This window comes from Cyprinus carpio, chromosome A23 (assembly GCF_018340385.1).
Source record: "Cyprinus carpio isolate SPL01 chromosome A23, ASM1834038v1, whole genome shotgun sequence".
Classification (NCBI taxonomy): Eukaryota; Metazoa; Chordata; class Actinopteri; order Cypriniformes; family Cyprinidae; genus Cyprinus; species Cyprinus carpio.
In genome coordinates, this window is record NC_056594.1 from 21782580 (window position 1) to 21804900 (window position 22321).

The 22321-nt window shown below is 38.2% G+C and overlaps 2 protein-coding genes across 2 annotated transcripts in view; one reads left to right on the top strand and one right to left on the bottom strand.

The window, feature by feature from the left end:
* Positions 1–22321, top strand: part of LOC109085971 (protein phosphatase methylesterase 1-like) — a 576397-nt gene that overhangs the window by 521293 nt on the left and 32783 nt on the right. The gene's annotated exons all lie outside the window — the stretch shown is intronic.
* Positions 1–22321, bottom strand: part of rnf150b (ring finger protein 150b) — a 581444-nt gene that overhangs the window by 514084 nt on the left and 45039 nt on the right. The window lies entirely within an intron of this gene.

A 22321-nucleotide genomic window follows, 5' to 3' on the forward strand; every position in this document is an offset into this window, starting at 1 on the left:
AAGTTTGGAAACATTACTATTTAATGTTTTTTGAAGAAGTTTATTCTGCCTCATCAACGCTGCATTTATTTGATCAAAAATACATAAAAAAAACAGTAATATTGTGATAAATTATGTACAACATTTAAATAATTGTTTTTTAAAGTATTATCTTAAATTATAATTTATTTCGTGATGCAAAGCCTGAATTTTTAGGCTCATTATCAATGATACTTTGAAATCATTCTAATATGATGATTCATTATCAAAGGTTGGAAACACTTCTGCTGCTTAATATTTTGTCAGAACATGTGATAATTTTTTTAGGATACTTTGATGATAAAAAGTAAAAAAAAAAAAAAAAAAGCTATGTTTTGTAAAAAATATAATATTTTGTAATAACAAGATAACATCTGCGTCAGTAATTTGGGGCAGTAATTTTTTTCTTTCTTTCTTGTTTTTTTAAATAAAATCACTATTGTATTCAGCAAGGATGTGTGTCAATTGATAAAAATGTGCTAGTAAAGAAAATAATATTATTAGACTATAATTACTTAGAAAAAAAATTTTTTTTAATTTGATAAATGCAGTGCGTTTCGACCTTTTATTCCTCACCCGCCCTAGACCAGCAGAACTCTCTCAACACTCATAACCACCCAGAGCCCACATGGAAAGCACACTAAAGATCAGTGATAGACTGGATGTTACATTTACACTGAAGGCTGGAGCATTCATAATTCAGCTTTGCATCAGGAATAACTATTTTTCCACATTCAAATTCTTATTATAAGTTGAACGGTATTTCACAGTTTTAAAGTTTTCTGTATTTTGATCAAAAAAAAATAGGGTGGCTCGTGACTTTTTCAAACCATTAAAAATCAGAAATGTCAAACTTTTGATCACTGGAAAACGCAGAGGGATATTCATCCAAAGCCTGTGTGTGGTGTAGTTTTGGATCAGCCGGATTTACCTAATATAGAAACAGCACACACTTAGTGAAGAGATTCCGTCGTGACTTGGGACTGTCAGCTGACCAAGCTGGTCATAAGTATTATCTCCAAGAGGCAACGATCCCACAAGGTCAATATGGGTTAAAACCTGGTTTAACACTTATCCTATACAGGCATTCAATGCTATTATTGCAACGCAGCCATTCTTTTTCACCCCTGCTACGGCATTCATACTTGGCATTAAATTGTTGCATATCTATTGCAGGTTTAAGAGTTTTAAACTAGATAGGTTGATCTTGATTACCCACAGACAGTAGATCTTAAAACAGTGACTCGATATTCATTCTTAATATTAAGGGGGAGTTTGAACTCCTGCTTATTTGTGCAACTCCTTGCCGACCATTCACCCACAGAGCGTTTTTATTGGGACCTAATGATCAAGACATTCTCAAAGAGCAAAAAAACAGGGGGACAAATGTAAACTGTATCCTATCATTATTTGCTATATGCCGCAGCCAAGTTGCACATGGTACCGCACAATATGACCCCAGTAACATGCAAGATTTTAGAAAAGAAAACCAGGCTTCAAAACAGTGACTAGATGTTTAAATTAAAAATTCTTAACTGCGTGCTTGAGACAGAATGATCAGATTTTCATTTTGAACCACTTTTACGTCCAGGGAATTGTCGCGCCGGATGCACATTGCTCAATCTGACCCAGTACATGTATCCTGAAGGTGCAACGTGAACTTAAAAAAGATCACATTACTAAAGATCATTAACAAACACTCTGTGTACGTCCATTGTTGCAAGTGATATATAACTCTGGCTGATTAGATCATCATTATAATCATCATCTAAAAAAATGACCTCTTGCAAGTTGAACCCACTGGCAAGAATCTACTATAAAAGACCCATACAAAAAACCACGCCTCAGTAATAAAGCCCATAAGCCACTCAGAGATTTGTTGTCGTTAGGGACGAACCCCTGATGATTTATTTAGTTTTAATTAGTTCTTGGGGTAGGTGGGTGGAGGGAGGCTTTTTTTAGCTCCCCAAAGGGAGGATGATGAAAACTGTGCTTTGTTGCTCACTGTATCAACAATTTCCTCAATCAGTCATTCAGACTTACTATGTGAACCCGAGGTCTCTGGGCTTTTGCCAAAGTCATTATCAGGACCTATGCATGCTAATGCTTATCCCTCCTGTTTCTTAAAAGAGGATGCTGCTCGATTCCACATTAATACAGTGATTAGGGGAAGCAGCAAGGTCACGGTTCCCTTCTACAGTTCATTAGGACCAAAAATGGGAAACGTCTTGCACTCAAAGTGTAAACAGCAAGAGGAGAGCAAGAATTCGGCAAAAGCATATTAGTTAGAGGAGAATCTGTCTCACTGACAGCTGGCCAGGTTTCAAAACAGATCTCATGCATATTAATGACAATGCAGATTACGCGTGATGAATCATTCATGAGGATGTGTGACCAAAAATCTAAATGCATAGGAAGGGAGTCGATTCTGGCATTAATGCTGAAAATGCTAAAGAATATCAGTAGTAGTGCAGTTTAGCCAGTTCAGATGGGTTTCTTTTTACTTTGGAGCATTTTCCTGTTGACTTCGTCTGATTGCTTTATAATGATGGATCAAATGCCCAAACCGTCAGACCAGAGGCCAGCCTTGCATCAGTCTAAATCATTTGGACAGCTTGGAGAAGGAAAAAGCTTTAGGGCTTTTTATGCATTTAGCATCATCATCATACCCTGGGTTAAATTCTCAGACCATCTTTTTTCACTGTAGTTATTTACCTAGCTCACACCTCAGAGCTGTTTCTTTGCTTATGTCCTTGGTTTTCCCATTCTCTCCGCTCCTCTGAAAGCAGTGAGCATGGGTTATTTTCTGGGTAGAAACGCCCCGTCAGGCGCTGATTCTTTATGGGCAGTATATGAATCTCCCTGGGAGCTTACTTTCTTCAGTTTGATGCCTCTGTTTTTAGACATCTTTTTAAGCGGGTCACTGGATTCTCCTCGCTGATCCCCCGGGACCCTGGGTAGTGTTGCAAAGCCCCCCTGACTGGCATCACGTTTGATGGAAAAGTTCTTGTAGTTAGAACGCATGACAATCCTTTTAAGCGTGCTGCAGAAAATGGCAGGCATGGCATCTTTGACCGACACAATGACTTTGGCTGTCTGCGATGTGCTGACGATGCTTCAATGTTGCGGCTTCCGGTGAGTGCAGAGTCATGTACCGCTGTACAGCCACTGCGCGTGGCGTGACCGCCCTCCACCCGCCCCGTCTGTCTACCACCCCATTGTGCTGTCTGCTGAACTCTAGAGATGCTAAAACCACTTCGCCCCACTAGCCCTTGGCTGTGTCTAGCTTCGCCGCACGTGCACTCTACTGTGGCCGTAGAAACCCAAGAGCCCCAAACCTCCCACTGCTAAACCATCGTCATCCCCATGTGGCAACAATACATCTCCCCCGCTCCAGGGCCATTGGCCCCAGACATGCTACAAGTCTTAATGCATGTCATTTTTCTTGTACTAGGTATAGACAAATCAAGGACACTGTCTGCTGCTGAAACGGCCTGGATCCCTCTGTGGACACATCAACATGCACTTTGAAGGTTGAGGTGTCCGTATGGATAAATCTAGCACTTCTCCGTCTGTCACTACTGGGGATGAGCAAGCGCGAAGAGGCTGTTGGACTACTAGCCATTTCCTTGCTGGTAAATGTCAAAATGAGGGGAGATGTCACTAGGTGAAGTCTGGGTGCTTGCTTGCTTGAAGTACAAGCCAGCCCAGTTTAGGGCAGTCTAATCTATCTTGGAGTTCTTGCACATAGATGGACCGGGACAGGGATTGGCACTGGGATTGGAAGAGCATTGGAAGTGGGATTACAAACAGGATAAGGGACTACGCAGGGGTGGCTGGTGGCACCAGAGAGGCTAGTGGAGAGCTTTCTGTAGGGGTGCGAGAGAGGCGGAGGAGGGAAAAAACGCAGCAGGCAAGGTCGACCTGCGGCGGAGCATGCTGCGGTGACAAGTTGGGGAAGAGTTCCCCTGGCCTAGGGAAGAGGTCCTGCAAGATGGCTGCAAAGTTAGGGTTCTGCGAGGAGAGTCAGTAGACTAGTATCCAACACTGGACTTGTCTGCTTTCTGGTCCAGCATTGGAGGTGCTCCACAAGAGCAAGAGAAGGTTCTGGCACAGGATGCTGTTCTGTAGCGGGCAGGGCAGGACAAGTTGTTTGTTGAAGCAAACTGAGGATTCAAATGTTGGAGGACTTGTTGTTCCAAGACCACCGCAGGTAGGGACATCCAGGATAAACCCTGACTAGTCATACCCAGATATGAAGTAGCCCCAGATTGTCCAAACTTGAGGGGCAGCTGGGCCAGCACAGGATGGGCAACAACCACTGGAGACCTCCCCCAAGCATATTGGCTGGAAAGCTACAGTGTGTACCAACCTTCAGGGCAACACCGTTGGGAGACTCCGCAGCCGTGGCCTCAGAGACGGGGACCGGGGCTTCACAACCGGGTGGTGGCTTGTATGGTTGTTAGCAGGGGCGACAGGGACTCGCTTTCGTGATAGTTGGAGAGCTGACATTCCCACGTTTCAGTTGGAATAATTGGAGTGGCCCTCCCCTTCGAGTTTCCCAACTGCATCAGTGGCAGCGGGTCCCACCATTGCAAGGCCTCTTCCTGAGGGTTTGCCATGTCTACGGCACAGAATCTTTGTACGGCTCTTCCATTGTGTATTGATTATTGTCTTGAAATCTGTTTCAGGTGCTAAGTAGAGGATTTCATGGTTTTCTTCAGATCAGATGGAAGCACAAACCCTAGAATCAAATGCCCTGGGAGAAATGATCAATAGTTAGCTGGCAAGAAATGTGTCGATGTAAACCACAGTTTAGTCAGCATAGTACATTGTTGGTAACCCCTTATAATCTGTTATATCCGTACCTGTCCTCTATAAAACTTAATACCACAAATCTATAACAAGGCACCAAGGAGGCATTATTTCCTTTACTGCTCAAAGTTCAACCATCTGTTTTTGTCCTCTCGAGAGCTGTAAGCTTTCAGAATGACGTCATGACACGAGAGTGGAATCACAGACACAAACACAGAATTATGGGAGACACCAGAAGAGGGTTTGACACACAAAGACTGGGAGCCTTTCACACAGACGCTGGACCCCCTGCTTCGTTGGCTTTGGGAGGGAGCAAAGAGAGCACTGGGGGTGGATTTGATGAAATTAAGTCGCAGAGTTCCTGGGTTATTTTTGTTTTATGAGGCCAGCGTTAGTGTGGAGTTTATTACATCCCAAAATGCTGCCAAGACTATGAAGTGAACCTGTCCCTCTGGCAAACACACAGAGAGTGAAAGAACACCAACGAGACAGAAAGGCAGGAAAGAGGGAGTACCTTGAAGAAGAGAGAAAGATATGAGAAGAAATAGAAAAGAGGGAGGGAGGAAAAAGCAAAAACAAAGTGAGGGGAAAAAAGATCAGGGGATGCAGAAATGGGAGCAATCTTTCAAAGCGGCAAATTTTTGGTCTGCGTTAAGCACGCCACTTTAAGCATTGCAACATTTTTTGGAATGTTAACAGAATGACCTCTGAACACGTGCACTAACCACAAATGACACTAAAACCAACTTTTGCATTTCTGTTTTCACTTCCACAAAACATTTCATCAACGATTTTATCATGCAACTTTTCCAAAGTCGTAAACTTATAAAGTTTCCTCCGTCAGCTAACTCATACAAAAAAAAGTAATTCAGTGCTGATGGAAGGTTTGGCGGGCAGGCTCACGCTACTCACGCACAGTGAGAACTTCCTTATCTGCATATTTCAGGCAAGCTGCAAAACAAAAGAAAGCTGGCAACTGATTTAGGAGCAGTTGTGTCCCAGGGTGAATTTCAGAACCACTTCTAAAGCACTGAATTTTCATTGCCAAACTGATGCGATGGACAGGACAGTGGGAAAAAGTCAGATAAGGAAGACGACCTTGACACATCTGCTGCCGTCTTCTGTGATTACTCAGTGACAATGTTTCTCACCGATCCTAAATCAACCCTCAATCGATGAGTGATGTGGTTTAGAAAAACGGTCCCAGATCAGGACTCCACTCTAAACCCACTAAATAGGACTTCTAAACCGCTTTGCAGTACTTTTTTGTCTAAAATTATGTTGTGAAGCATGTTTTGTGCCCATTTGTGCTATTTTCTTTTCTAAATGTTCTGACATTCCAAAGGTTTTAAATAAACTTGAGTGTTAATCCGCAGTGTCTAAATGAACCTCTGAACGTTTACATGCAAATTAACTCACCTAAAAATGTAGTGCTTTATCACCTTTAGTGTCCTAATCACCTTTAGTGTCATTGCTGCAATCTTTGCATTGGGTAACATCAATCTTGTGTGAGGTGCATTTTCCCCCATCAGTCTTTGCACAAACATGTCTTTAATTTAAAATTAGTCTTAGCCTCCGCATTCTCTATGCCAAAGACGCTGAGTGACGCAACTTGGCTCGAAATGGTGCGTTTGTTGAAGTCTTTGGGAGACAAACACATGCTTCAAATGCTACCCAATTACAATCTGTGAGAGGAACAGCCAAAAACTTGGAAATAAATCCTAAGCGGGGATAAAAGTCGATAAATTACAATCTAGCACTGGAGAGCCAACAAGGTGGGTCGCCAAACCCTCTGTATGATTTGTTTCTGAGATACTTCATGGGTCCAGATGGGCTTTCTGTGGGGCTGACGGATTCCTGCAGTGTGAGACAGTTAATGCAAACAGCATTACAGAAGCACGAGCTTGTGCTTGTGCGTTCACAGCAGCAGGTGAGATCGGTTAGATCCCTCGACACTAAATCAGAGCCACACAAACACACCATCTGCCGCTGCCCCGCATCCCCCTCAAAGGTTATGCAACAACAAAACACTAAAAAATGCTCTCATGTGGTTCAGTTTGCCCCACTGATTAGAGCTAAAGTATGTTGTTGTGATGCTTTGAAAGGTGAAAACCATCAAGAAATGTCTGGGTCAAACTTCACCTCAAAATAAAAATGCATATTAAGTTATATAGCCTACACAGCAATATCTAATTGGATAACACCTAAGAAAAATATTCTAGAATATGACTCAACTTTATCTGTCACTACAAAAGCACATGGCTGGCAAACGAAAATAGCAAAAAGGATAGAAACAGATGTAAAAATTCCGATTCGCAATGATAGTTTGTACCGGAAGTGTTTACATACAGATAAATGAATTGCTGGAATGATCTGGAGTGTGTGAGTGTCGGTGTGTCTAGCATGAGGAAACATCAAATGTTCACTAACACGTATGGATCTGCTACAAGCTTGAGGTTAGACTTCAGCAACAAAAATCCTCCCCAAATCCCAAAAATGTTCTCCATAGGGGAATGTGATTTTGAACGTATAAATCTTTAAAAGCAGACCTACTGTGAGCCACAAGGTATTGATGACCGGTACAATGCATTTACATGACATTAGCACAAAATACGGTCTCAACAGCAGATGAATTCTGGTGGGAAAAAAACTACATTACACGAGATTCTGCAAAAGAAATCTCCGCCAATCAGAGAATTGAAAAAATATCTGTAGACTATGACATAACAATAAATATATATAATTTCTGACTGTTGCTGACTCGACAAAAAATCAGGTTGTGGTTAAATAAATAAATTTATTTATAATATTTAAATATTACATAAAATACTTCAATATCCATCTACGGATGCCACCATTGATTTAAATGGGACCACGGTATAAGACAAATGCAAATAATTGGTGCTTGGTTCACTGCTGACGGAAATATATTTTTGTCAAATTTAGGGCTATACTGAACTGTAATTTTATGTGTGATTGCATTTGGTCCCTGCCATCCGATACACTTACTGGCTTGATATGATAAACATGGCTTCATCTCTAGAAGAAATCGTATCCAGGATTTGTCTTCATCTACGTTTCGTCATCAGATAACAGCACAAATCCTGTGCCAGGGCAAGCTCCATTCTACAACTGGAAAATGGAACAGATGGAACAATTTAGTAACAATCTTCTATTCCATCCACAGGCGCTGTTGTCATGCAACCGTAGGGCTAATAAATCCATCTCCTGTGCTGCGTGCTGAAGCTGCCGTTTTGCCCCCCCACAAAGGATCTGTCCAGAAATCCACACCGATCCACCTCCACCCGATCTCGCATACAACCCGGTTGTCTTTTCTCAGTGTGGCGCCTCTGGTAATGATATATTAGCAGAGTTAGGTTTCCACTAGCTTAACTCTTGACAACATCACAAAATGAGTCTCCGGGTTTCTATCAGTGCAGTGATTGTTTTCACAATGGATTTTTTGTTGTAGACTAGAGTTTGTTTGACTTCAGTTTGGTTGTCTAACAAAAAGATTAGATATGATTGATCAAACTGATTTGCATTTTATATGACTTGCATTGAATCAATTGATTTGCATTTTTATGTGTTCCCCAAGTGTTCTGATTGAACTTGGACCAGTCTTAAAATTTAGTCATGACTTTTTGAAGTCAGTTACATAAAAATGTATTGAAAAGAATGAGTAGCACCTGGTTAACTGCTAGTTAGTCAAACTAGTTCTTAAGACACAATCTTAAAAAAAAGTGACCGTTTATGCAACTCTTCGGTTATTTTATTGTCCAACAGACAAAAATCATAGAAGTTAAGCTACAATTTAAATAACGGTTAGTGGTTTATTTCAATCTCTAACCCCAACTATGAGCAATACTGTGCAACAGTTTAAAATCCTATTATTTTCTCCGTAGTGAAACTGATTTTTAACAACTGATAAACCTTAAAAAGACCTACTGTGAGCTGCAAGGTTGTTCATTTATGGTATATGCTTATGTTGAAGCGATCAGCCCACATTATTTTAACTTAAGAAGAATTCCTGGTGAAAAACTACATTACCCATAATTCAAAATAAAAAGAAAAAAAATCCACCAATCAGAGAATCACATCAAAGAAATTAAGTAAGTCTTCCTATGCTCTCAAAATACTTAAATATTTGTATTTTGCAATAAACGTAAATATATTAACATCTTAAAATTAGTTTTATATTTATCTTTTGTTTTTAATTTAATATCATTCACAATGCTTTATGGGATTGTAGTTCTTACCCTCATTAAAGCAGTTAAATATCTTTGTCTTTTTGTCCTATTTTAAAATTTTTATTTGCTTTAAATCTAATTTTGTAATGTTGTGATTCGCCTCGCAGCTGGTTGCACTGCTTTTTTTTTGTAAATTATCATATAATTTTAGATAGAAATTACTATATTTACTTCACTTAATTTTGCATTTAAGTCAATGTTAATGTGTTACTCAGGGTTGCCAGATCTACGAAACAAAACCAATTTCTGAGTGAAAATAATTTTAAACTAAATCTTACACCATTTTTTTTTCAGTGCGGTTTGGTTAAATCAATGCTTCTTTAAAAATCCTGAATGGGAAAATCCTTCCTGAACCAATGCCACTGAAAAAGCAGGCAGCACTCTCGCTCCTATTATAATAAGCAATCACATTAACCCCCTTTGTAAGCCAAACCCTTTTCTTTGGTGGATACAAAGATCCATAAAGGGTCTCCCTTAACTGTCTTTGTCGAATCTCCAGTGGTGTCTTCCCGTAATAAAATAGCATCCATGTACGTCTCATGCCTGAGGGACGGAGACTTCTAAGGTATTTATGGTTTGGGAAGTGTTCAGGGAAAGGCTGAAATCAGACTGGGAAGATGAAGAATGCAGGCAAAACTGCCTCTGGGTGCCTCTTATATTGCAGACCTACAGCACATGTGGTACATCCAACACCCTCAACACACACAAACACACAGACAGAAGACAGTCTAAAAGAGCAGTGTGTGTGTCTGTAGTGCGCTCTGTTAATGCCCACTGACAGACTCTCTATACTAAAACTCCTCTTATTTAAAGCCAATAGAAGTGGTGTAAAAATCTCCTGACAGCTGTATCTAGGATTCAGAGTCATGGATGGGCCTGAATTTAAATGCTTTTTGAAATCTGCACCAGTTCAAGGTGCAAACAAGGTACAAAACAGATATTCGGTACAGTGGGAGACAGAAAATAGCTAGGCAACATGGAAACTGTAATGCTTTAAAGCACACACAAACACAGAATTTAATTAAATGGTGTTTTCACAAGGACCTGACCCCAGGTCAGCTATTCTGAGCACAACGCATTACAGCAACAAAGCTTTTTCCCCTGTGCTGACATTATCTACAAGTGAAACACAATCAGTGTTTTACAACTGTATGCCAATAGGCCATGTGGAGGTAAAAAAAAAAATTTTTTTTTCTTGTAAATGGCCCTAGTGGAAATATTTTTTTTATTTTTTTTATTTTATTTTTTACTTTTTTTATGTGTAATATATTATATATATATAAATTAAATTATAACAATTATTTTAAAATCCTGGCTAAGTCTGTCGGTAGATTTTAGTACGTTGCATTTATAAATTACTTTGTTTATAAGAAATAAACTGAAAAATATTGAATCTAAGGTTACATATATAAAAAATTTTTTTTTAAATAAATCTAATTTTGTGTGTGTATAATCATTTATAAATAGTTAGATATAATTTTACATTAATTATTTATCTCAGATTTAACATGTATCAGTTTGTAAATGGAATTAAACCCAAATTTACATAAATATATAAATGCCTATAAAAATACGTATTGAAAATATATAAATATTGAAACAAATATATATTTTATTTTAAATATATTGCTGAACTCATAAGTAATTAAAGACTAACCATTTGTTATTCTTGTCCACCTTTCATTTTTAAACAACTTTGTGATTGGTCTAAAAAGGTGCCTGCTTTGTTTATTGGCTAATTGTTAGTTTAGAATCAGAATGAGCTTTATAGTGATCTATATAGGCAGCAGTGCAGCTCACTAGGTTTTTAGAAGAAAAACAGGACGCAAAACAGTCCTCCAGTGTCTTTTTATGAATCTAGAAGCGGACACTGCAGGACGTTTTGTTGACTGCAAACATTCATTCCGTCTCAAGCTCAGCACTGGTTTTCGGGTGATAACTGGACCCACAACACCTGCTGGTTCTGCCCGCTTCAAGGTCAGCGCTGGCCCGGAGCACAGCTGTCCGCGTGGGTCTTATCAGGCCATGAATGCTGCATTAGTGCGTCCGCACGGGACGGCCCAGCACAGCCTGAGACAGCCAGATGCATGAGCAAGATAACACAGACTGTGTGGGGGGTACAAACATGCACACAGGCCTACAGAATGAGATTTAAGACACATTATAAATTAAATGTGTCCTTTTATTATTGCTTGGACAAAATCCTGCACATTTCTTTGTGAAATTGAAATAACACTATAATAATAAACTAATATAAGCACTTGATCTTTTGTTGGTTTTGATTGCTTCTGTTGTCCTCATTTGTAAGTCGCTTTGGATAAAAGCGTCTGCTAAAAGACCAAATTTAAATATAATGTAAATGTAAATTACAAAACTAAATTTACATTTCATTTTAAAACAAGCCCCAAATCAAATAAATAAGTAACACAAATAAAATAAATCTCTTCATATAAACAAAATAAGGAACTGTCTGTGCTCTTTCCATTTAAAATAGAGGCAACCACTGCATTTTAATCATGATCCAAACAAGGATGCTGCGTACATGCAACACGAGCAGCTTTTAATCTAAATTTTTAAATGGAAACACAGTTACTGACTGACATTGTTACTAGGGCTGTGGTTACTAAGATGGTAAGAATGTTTCTTTACTGTTTCTTTGTGGCTGTGGTGGTTGCCAGGGGCGTTGCTAGGGTTTTTTGTGAGACTGCAGACTAGTTATGCAGATGTTAAAGTGTTTGGAGTATTTTAGGGTGCTGCTGAGTGGTTGCTAAGGTCTTCTAACACTTTCCTACATGGATGTTTTTAACATGTTGCTATGTGACTACAAATATGTTTTGGGGGGTTGCTAGGGTTTTCCGGGTGGCTGCAGTTTTTTTCCGGGTGGCTGCAGTTTTGTTTAGTGTTAAAAGTGTTGCTATGTGGTTTCTAGGGTGTACTGAGTAGTTCTCAGCATGTTGCTATGCGATTGCTAGGCTGCTGTATAGTGGTTGCTAAGTGGTTGGTAACATCATCTGGGTTGTTTTCTAAGGCTTTACTATGTGGATACAAAAATGTTCAGAGTCTTTCTAATATACTGCGATGTGACAGCAAGGGTGTTTCGGGTGTTTTTTGGTGCCATTGTAGCGTTGCTATGCAACCACAGTTGCTAAGGTCTTCTGGGTAGTGTAAAGATTTTCTATGGTGTTTTCTTCGTTTTTCACTCACTAGATATGACTCGCCCCTCCTACGATGTAATAAACACATTTTATTAGGCATTTAAAGGTATAATTACATTTTACAAATTACTGATCTCACTTCAGCACACATTAAACACATAAAAACCTCAAACTGGTCTGAGAGCAGTGGTTTACAGCTCTGAGACGCCCCGCCAGTGGACTGTGGTGGCAGATGCTATAAATAGGCTCCACTGGTGGGGCGTTTTAATTAAATATGAGGTAACGTGATCCGTGCAGAGCAGACAGCAGATAGCAGCTCATCCTATACATTAGTTATCATTAACAGCTAAATGGCTCTCATGCGCGGTAACTTAAGCCTGCTGTTACGACAACAGGGTCAGGGGCCAACTGCAGAGTCTATACAGGGAACAATGAGACAATCTCATGAGCACCTACTCGACAGAAAACATGAAACGGACATGACAGAAGATTCTAATCTAATGAGTACAGTGCAATCTAAAAATTCTTCTGAGCATCGTCTGCTGGAGGGAGGTGTTGTTTGGTGACGGATGATAAAATGTCCTGGGAAGTTATGCACTGGATCTCAGAGTGAAGTCAACTACATACTAGAGAGATCTATGTTTGACAGATGCATAAAATTTGTTTTACAGTGTATAAAAAAAACACCCGCTATAGCAAGACCTTAGAAACCATCCAGATGACCTTAGCAACTTCTCAGATATTAGTAACTTTGCAACAACAAACACTCTGAACACCATAGCAACACTGTATAGCAATGCCCTAGCAACCACCCAGAACACCGTATTAAACACCCAGAGAACCTTAGTAACATCTTTGCAACATTCAACTGCATAGCAGCAGCCCTGAATACCATGACAACCATCCAGAAGATAGAAACATGGTTAAAACACTCTGAACACCTTAGCAACAACATAGCAATGCCCTAGTCACCATGTGAACACCCTGGCAACCACCCAGAACACCTTAGCAACAGAATAGCAATGCCCTAGCAACCACCCTGAACACCCTGGCAACCACCCAGAACACCTTAGCAACAGAATAGCAATGCCCTAGCAACCACCCTGAACACCCTGGGCAACCACCCAGAACACCTTAGCAACAGAATAGCAATGCCCTAGCAACCACCCTGAACACCCTGGCAACCACCCAGAACACCTTAGCAACAGAATAACAATGCCCTAGCAACCACCCTGAACACCCTAGCAACCACCCAGAACACTTTAGTTTTTTTTTAAGCATGTTTCTATGAAGTTACTAAGATTATCGGGGGGTTGCCGGTATGTTTGGTTGGTTGCTATGCAATTGCTAAGGTGTTCACAGTGTCTTAAGCATGTTTCCACGAAGTTACTATGAACACCTTAGCAACTGCATAGCAATGTACTAGCATCCATCCAAAAACAGGCAACCATCCAATAATCGTTGTAACTTCAGTGAAACTTGTTTCAAGTCCTTAGCAACCAATAGCAATGCTCTAGTCACCACCCAAACACCCTGGCAACCACCCAAGAAACTGCAATGCCCTAGCAACCACCAAGAACACTCTAGCAACAAACCTTAGTAACTGCATAGAGATAAAAAAAAATGCTCTGAACACCCTAGCAACTGCATAGCAATGACCTAGCGACCACCTGAAAAACCTCAGCAACTGCATAATGCCCTAGCAACCACCTGATATATCTTAGCAACATCCTTAAAACACTCTGAACACCCCTTGGTAACCACATAGCAATGCTCTAGTCACCACCCACACACCCTGGCAACCACCCAAAAGACCTTAGCAACTGTAATGCCCTAGCAACCCCTCAGAATACCCTAGCAACCAGCTAGAGAACCTTAATAACTGCACAGAAATATGTTCGGAACACCTTAAGCACATAGCAACACCCTAGCAACCACTGTTCCCCTACTCTAAAATGTGCACACGTGCCTTTATGAATCTGGTCAGTGTGATGCTGAATTCAGATCTAAGTCCAGCAGCACATGACAGGAAGCACAATCTAACAACAAAATGTCAACAAAATGAGAATATGGAGAGGTTGTTAAATTGCTGTTTTTGCATGAAATGCAATGTTAAATAGACGCTTGTTCATCTGAACGCTTAGGTCGTGACTCTGTGCATCATCTGCGGTTGTTCACCCCCCAAATGCAACAACATTCTTTCACACACACACACACACACACACACGTGACACTCCACCTCCTCCTGCATTTTAAAAGCACAACCCAAAAGACGAGGGGACAGCAAGTCTGATGCCGTCAATGCAGGACATTCCTGAGTTAACTGGCCTGTGGCTTTAAGGCCTAAAATAAGATTAGGCAACTACTCGGGAATTACACAGATTTTCTGAACCTAGAAACCATTCTCTAGAAGTGCACGCTATGGTTTTACAAAAAGAAACACAAAGAAAGTACAGCTTTAAAATATTGCTCTTTTGAAAATACAAAAATTACTAAATTTCACTTAATTTTATGTTGCCAGTAAAATGATTGTGAATATATTGTGAATATTCTGTATGCATATATAAATATGTTGAAAAACATTCTCCTAGTAGTTATATTAACAAATAATGTCTTTATAATGTACAATTATTATATTATTTGCACACACCCAAAAAATCCTGGCAACCTCTCAGATCTTATTTTATTTTATTGCAATATGTTTAAAGAAAACAATCAGCAGATTATTGCTAAAAAAAATGGAAAAATATGACAGTGTAAAAAAAAAGTTACAGAAGTTTACGTTTACTGTAAAGAAACCATGCCATACTAAAAAAAAATTGCTAAAATAGTTATCAAATCGAAGCCATATGTCTAAAGTTATGTTCCAAATCTGAAGTTGATATCATAAAAAATGGAGGTACCTGTAAGATATTGTTTAGGCGCTATACCAAAAATAGCCACTAGGTGACTGCCAAACTCCACTGTTTTTCTTTATGCAATTTCTTTTACAAATGTATATTTCTGTCACAATATTACTTCTAAAACAGTCACCATATATGGAACCTTGAGACTCAGACCTTTCCAGTGATATGTGATTTGTCAAGATTAGAAAAGGTTTCAATGATAAAATATTGTAGTACACTTTTGTAATATGAAACTTGACCCCGCCCATTAGGGGGAGGAGCCTGCTGAAAGCAGATGAGGTATAATTTCCATGGTAAAACAATGTCCAATTTCACTCCCATGTTTCTTTCATAAAATTTTTGCAGACATATAAAAGGTGTTACAAGTTACAAAATGCAACAGGGTCAATGTCGGATTTCAAAGCAGTTTTCACAGGATGAATTTTGAATGTTTAAGCTTTCGAATGATATCTAATTTAGGATGATTACTAAAATATGTGAGGGGAAAAAGGCAATAAAAATAGCCCCATATCATGCATATATATCCTCTTTATGATGTACACTTTTTCTTATATTATTGCATGCTAATTGGTTGACTAGAGGAGAGTGGGTGGGTGTTGACACAGGTGCTAATGTGTGAATACTGATGTGCTAACGACTGCTCTTCAGGCCAATTTAATGAACTGACGACGGTTGGTCGTCATGAACGTGTGAACGTGTGCACGCAAAGGTCAAGAAAACCCAGCCTCAGTTTGACCCCCAAAGCTTTCAATCCTGCAAACGTGACCTAACGCTTTTAGAAGTGCACAAGAGTCCGTGAGGCAGCATTGATTAACTCAATTGACGGAATGGTTACCAAGGACATAAACAATTCTACAGTTACCACGGACACCATCCAGCCCCATTATGATGTCACAGCCTCATCAAGAATGCTGTTACACTCCCATGTGCAGCACTGCTAGAGTCAGTAACATCTTAACCGTGTCTTTGCATTGGTGTTTCAGCATTTCTATGCTGTTCAGGAAGCTTCACAGTGCTGCTATTGATTTGATTGCACTTTTATTAGAATTACTAAATGTGTTTGTAAGATTCTCTCACATTGAGGAAAAACACAATGAGATTTAATTCTCTGTAATCATGTCTAACGCATCTAAACACAATTTTTAAAGTGTTTAAAGTCAAAAGCATTTCTGTAGCCTATGTCCTCAACACTGCTGCACAAAATGTCAAAATGATTTTAAACTGTCAGATCAAGAGTTTGTACCATCATTACAACTAATTATTCCAATACCCCTCACTAGGGAGCTCTTGTGTTACCCCATAAGCTATTTGGAAAAATATCTGACCCCACTATCCCTAAGGCACACACGTTAAAGTAACAGTACACCCAAAATTAAAAATGTAATTTACAGATATTTGAGAATTATGGCAGTTCCTCACACAAAACTATGGCGAAATAGCAAAAGGAAGATATATATATATAATTTTTACCCTTTTCAGCTTTAGTCCCCATCTACTTGCATTGTATGAAACCGATTGCCAATCATATTCAGCTAAATTTCTGCTTTTGCGTCATTAAATACAGTAAGTTCACGGGGTTTTAACATCATGAGGGTGAGTAAACACTGACTAAATTTGCATTTTTTGGGTGATCTGTCCCTTTAAGACCAACATCATTTCTGTTATTTCAACAAGGCATCAATCAGAGACGCATAAACCTTTCAAAGCAACATTTATCCACGTTATTTTTAGCCTACTATGCGGTCTAATTGTTTAAGTATAAGACTATATAATGTACTTAAGCGGTTCAATACGATCTGTGGCTTTCGAATCCCTTTAAATCCACGAGAGATGCACCTGTGCAGCCGCCCGACGGGTTTACTGTGGGGTGTCATGTCTGTCTCTCTATCCAGCGACACCCTGTTATTGGATAGACATTATATCCTGTACTATAAGAGCACTGTATAACATTATACAGGGAAGAAATCAATGCAGTCCTGTGCCAGTGCAGAAAACGATCTCTAAAACCCATCATTGACAATCACGCGCACGTTAATGAAAGGCGATCACACGTTACCTCGGAATGAATACAATGACGTTCCGGAGTCCTGCGTTATTTCTGGATTTTCCTCGTTTTCTTCCCGGCCAGTCGCTCGATCGCTGTCATTAAGCACTCGTCGGTTTCCTATGGAAGGGTTTGGCTGCTCTTGTGCCTCATATGAGACGCGAACAATCCGCTATGTGTGTCGGTTTACGGTGGCGGACGCAGGCCTGTGTCGCGCGTTTCAGCGTTTCACAGTAAAGCGCGACGGATGTGTCGGTGTGACGCTTGTCTGTGGCCGTACAGCCGCTGTGATCCTCTCTCTCTCTCTCTCTCTCTCTCTCTCTCACACACACACACACACACACACACACACACACACACACACACACAGTCAGTCAGTCAGTCTCTCTCTCTCCGCCTATAGCATCCAAACTGCAACATCCTAATATATAATAATAAATTATTATTCATTGCATTTCCCTTACAATAAATATTGTAGGTGTATGATAAAAGCATGGCATTTTGGGATAAACCATAGTATTACCCTGATTCAAGATCCATTAAACATTTGAAAAAGGGTATCTGTCCAAAACCCATATGGTATTATCATAGTGCATGCATGTACAAAAACATGGTATTACTCTGATGCATGTACACAAAACATGGTATTACCATGGTGCATATGAAAACATGGTGTTAAGGCATGATGCATATGCAAAAAAAAAAAACAACAAAAAAAAACAACAACAATAAAAAAAAAACATGGTATTGTCATAGTGCATGACCAGGATCATACCATGTAACGTCCAAAAACACTGTATCACCATGATGCATGTGCAAAACACACATTATTATCATGGTAACATCCTAAAACAATGTGGTATTATTATGATACATGTTTAAAAATATATATATATATTTATCATATTATCATAGCGTAGGTCCGTAGTGCATGCATGTGCATGCATATTACCATGGTAACATGTCCAAAAACATGGGATTACTATGATGCATGTATAAAAAACATGGTATTGTCACATAGTGCATGTCCCAAAACATGGTATTATCATGGTAACACATGCAAAAAATTATGATATTACCATGGTAATGTCCAAAAGCATGGTATTATAGATGCCTGCCTAAATCATAACATCAAAGCACATGTTTAAAAACATGGTAATAAACCATGTTTTTTATATATCCATCACAGTACTACGTCATGGTAATACCATGTTTTTTGCACATGCATCATAGTAATATGTTTTTGGGCATGTGCTATGACAATACCACTTTTTTATATACAGTACATGCATCATATTAATATCATGCTTTTGAACATGTTACTATGGTAATATTATGGATTTTTTGCACATGCACTGTAGCAACGTCGAAAAACATGGTATTACCACGATGCATGTTACACACTGACATATTAATGGTAATTTTTGTGGTTGTAGACCATAGAAAGCATTGCTTTTCAAGTTGAGTTTGATTGTTTTCAGCTGGAAAACACAAGAAAATGCTAAAATCCCTTTCACTGCACATTGATAATTAACTTTAGTTCCCATAATACTGAATTCAGATAAGAACCAGCTCTCTGTGTTTTCTTTCATTTCTGGTTTTGTGGCCACTACCATAAATGCACAGTTTTACTACGGTAGCTGAAAGCAGCCGTATCACAAGTGCAGCAGGCTGATGAAGATGTTGACATCAGCGGCTCTCACGGCTGAGGTTTGGCTTCCCGAGGCTTATGCTGGATTAGTTTTCATTGACGGCTCCGTCAGAAGAGGGGGGTGTTTCTGCTCCCAGGAGGCTCTGTATCTGCCGCGAGCAGCCGCGGGTCACGCCTGCAGGCCTGGATCTGCTGGAGGAGGATGTTTAATGTGTCTTAATGACCCGCCAGCCGCTGAGTCACTCGTGCATATGTCCTTTTCCAACCTTCTGTTTCACTCTCAGGACTGGCGGAGAATTAGAAAAGAATTGGTTTTGAGAGCTGTTCACTTACTGTCACTATCGGCGAAACCTTCACAAAACAACATTTATGTGGGGATATATCCAGGGGTTATTATATGTGGAAATGAATACATAAATCCACATGATATACAGCATAAGCTATATTTATTAAAAAAAAAAAAGATATAATCTTAGCTATAGGTGTGCTAATTATTGATTGATTTATTGTTATCTAATTCATTTGTATTCATTTTACTTATAAACAATATCAGCTGCAATTGTGTTTTTTACTTTTAGTTTTTTGTTTGATCATCTGATTTATATGAATTTTATTTATAAACAATTTCAGCTGTAGGTGTGCTATTTATTTATTTATTGTCATCTAATATATTTTATTCATTTTATTCATTTTATTTATAAACAATATCAGCTGCAGCTGTTATTTATTTAATTTTAGCTTTTTGTTTTTTATCTGATTTATATGAATTTTATTTATAAACAATCTCAGCTGTGTGCTATTTATTTTATTGTCATATAATATACTTAATCAGCTGCAGTTGTTATTTATTTAGGTTTAGTTTTGTGTTTGTTTATCTGATTTATAATAATTTTATTTATAAACAAATCAGCTGCAGCTGTTATTTATTTATTTCGTTTTTTTAAAAAAAATCTGATTTATATGAATTTTATTTATAAACAATCTCAGCTGTAGGTGTGCTATTAATTAATAAAAATAAATTAATTAAATAGCACACCTACATATGAAATTATATTTATAAACAAAAATAACGAAAAAGAAAGAAATTTGTAAATATATACAATTTTAAAATCTCCCAATGACTTACATTGATAAGACAACTGTCAATCATAACAGCTTATTTAATGGCCTGTTTTGAAAATGATACAAAGGAACTGCAGCTGTTGATTGGCTGAAATGATCATTCAAAATAGCCAAATATACGATTGCTTGTACTTCTCACAGGAAAACATAAATCTAGTGATTATTTGATTTCAGAAGAGCCTTTATCCCGTTGTTCATCTACTATTTGCGACTGTGAAAACAGCAGAAGAAACAATAACTAGAAAGCATGAAGACGACGGGGAGAGAGAGAGAAAGACAGTGGATGAGAGGCAGAAGAGCTCTGAGAGGAAAGAGAAAAAGATTCCAGTCAGAGAGGTGAAAAGCAGAGCAAATGAAAGCGTGTGTCGTTGAATGCTCCGTAATGAGCAGATGTGAGAAAACAGAATGAACCATTAGGAGAAAACAGGAAGTGGCACCTTTCCCTGCGACGGTAATGATGCACAGCGCTCGCAGCACTGACAGAGTGTGAATTTAGGTCAAAGCACCCCGCCTTCCCATCATCCCCCCATCATCATGCAGAGAGAGAGAGCACTTCCTCTCAGAACGTCCACTTCCTGTCACTGACGCACAAATCACCGTGATATTAAACTGGACTCTCAAAGAGCATCACTAACAGAAGACTGTACTGTTCTTCCAGAAATCAATGCTGCGTTTCACCGGGGCTAGGTGTCACTTTAGTGTTATTTTAGTATTATATATTACATTATTATAGCATGTATAGTTTTACATTTATTAAAATTTTTAATTGGTTTTTATTTTTATATTTTCAGTAATTTTGCGATGTGCTTTTGATCATTTTTATTTAGGTTTATTTTTATTTCAGTTCTGATTTGAGTCATTTTAATACCTTTTTTAATGAAAATTATAGATGTTCCCTCAGGAACTAATTGAAGTACTAAAATTACTCAAATTAAAATCAAACATAAGAAGAAGAAGAAAAATGAAGTGCACTTAAAGACAAACAAACGAAAACTATAACCATTGCCTGAAATTTAAGTAATTTTATTTGGTCCTTTTTTTTTAAAATATATATTTTATATAATAATATATATTTGTAGTTCAGTTTTAGTTTTAATAACTTTAGTACTTCTTTAATTGTTAGTTGTAGAGGCTAATTATACGTCTAATTTATAATTTTCAACTAATATTAATTTGATTAACGATTTACTGAATGTCTATTTGTTCTGCGTTTTCCAGTGTGACAACATGCCCCACACAAATGTCCTTTGAAATATAATCAAATGTGAATGAAACACATACAAATATCACCTGAAATCAAATAAATAAATATAAAATGAAATGATATATGGTAGGATAGTAACCTTTCTAAAAGGCTCTGTTGGTGGGTTATATACTGTAGTCTCTGTGAAGCAGCAGGAAACTGGCTGCGGGTACAAAGACTGTTCTGAACAAATCAAAGCCCTGCTGGACGCAGCTTCACAAACAGAGAGAGCGAGACAGAGGACTGTTGTTTTATCGTCAGATGGAGAATGTGAGGGAGGTCTGCTTCCTTTCCTCTCGTTCCAGGTGCTCAGACAGGGCAGAGTAATAATAACAGAAAGAACAAGTCAAGGTTTAGTGTAATCGTGACAGAGTTTCTGCATTACACTGAAACAGACAGATGAACTGCATTTCAACTGCAGTAGATGATTTATTGTAATCATGTACATTACTGTACACAAAAAAAAATATTATTTTAATTCTCTGCTAATAAAATTCATAATTTAGGCTAACAGAATCTTGTACAATGATTTGTGCTTTAACCTGAAACTGGTGACGTCGCAGATGTGTCTACATATGAAAAACACTATTTATAATAATAGTTTAGACCAGGGATCCAAAACATGTTTGCCAGAAACAATTATTTAAATATGCATTCAATATTTTTGCCAGCCAGACCTGACGTGAGTTATACATTTCAGTTTAACAAACATATAAATATAATACATATGCATACATAATTTATTTAAATGTCATTTTTAATTAAAATATGTAATTACATTTTTAGTTTTTACACGTATACAATGTTCAAATTTTCATAAAGTAAAATGAAAAATATTTCTTTAATTTTACATCCTGATGTAAAATTTCTTTTTAGAGTTTTATTTTGCTTAAAATTATTTTTACATTATGAATAAATTTGTTGTAGGTACATAAAAATATCAATAAAAATATGAATACAAATTATAAAATAAAATGTTATAAGTAAATCAAAGTATATATATTTCTAGGGTTTTATTTTGCTTAAAATTATTTTTACATTATGAACAATTATTTTTGTTGTAGGTACTAAAAATATAAATAAAAAAATGAAAACAAATGATAAAATAAAATGTATA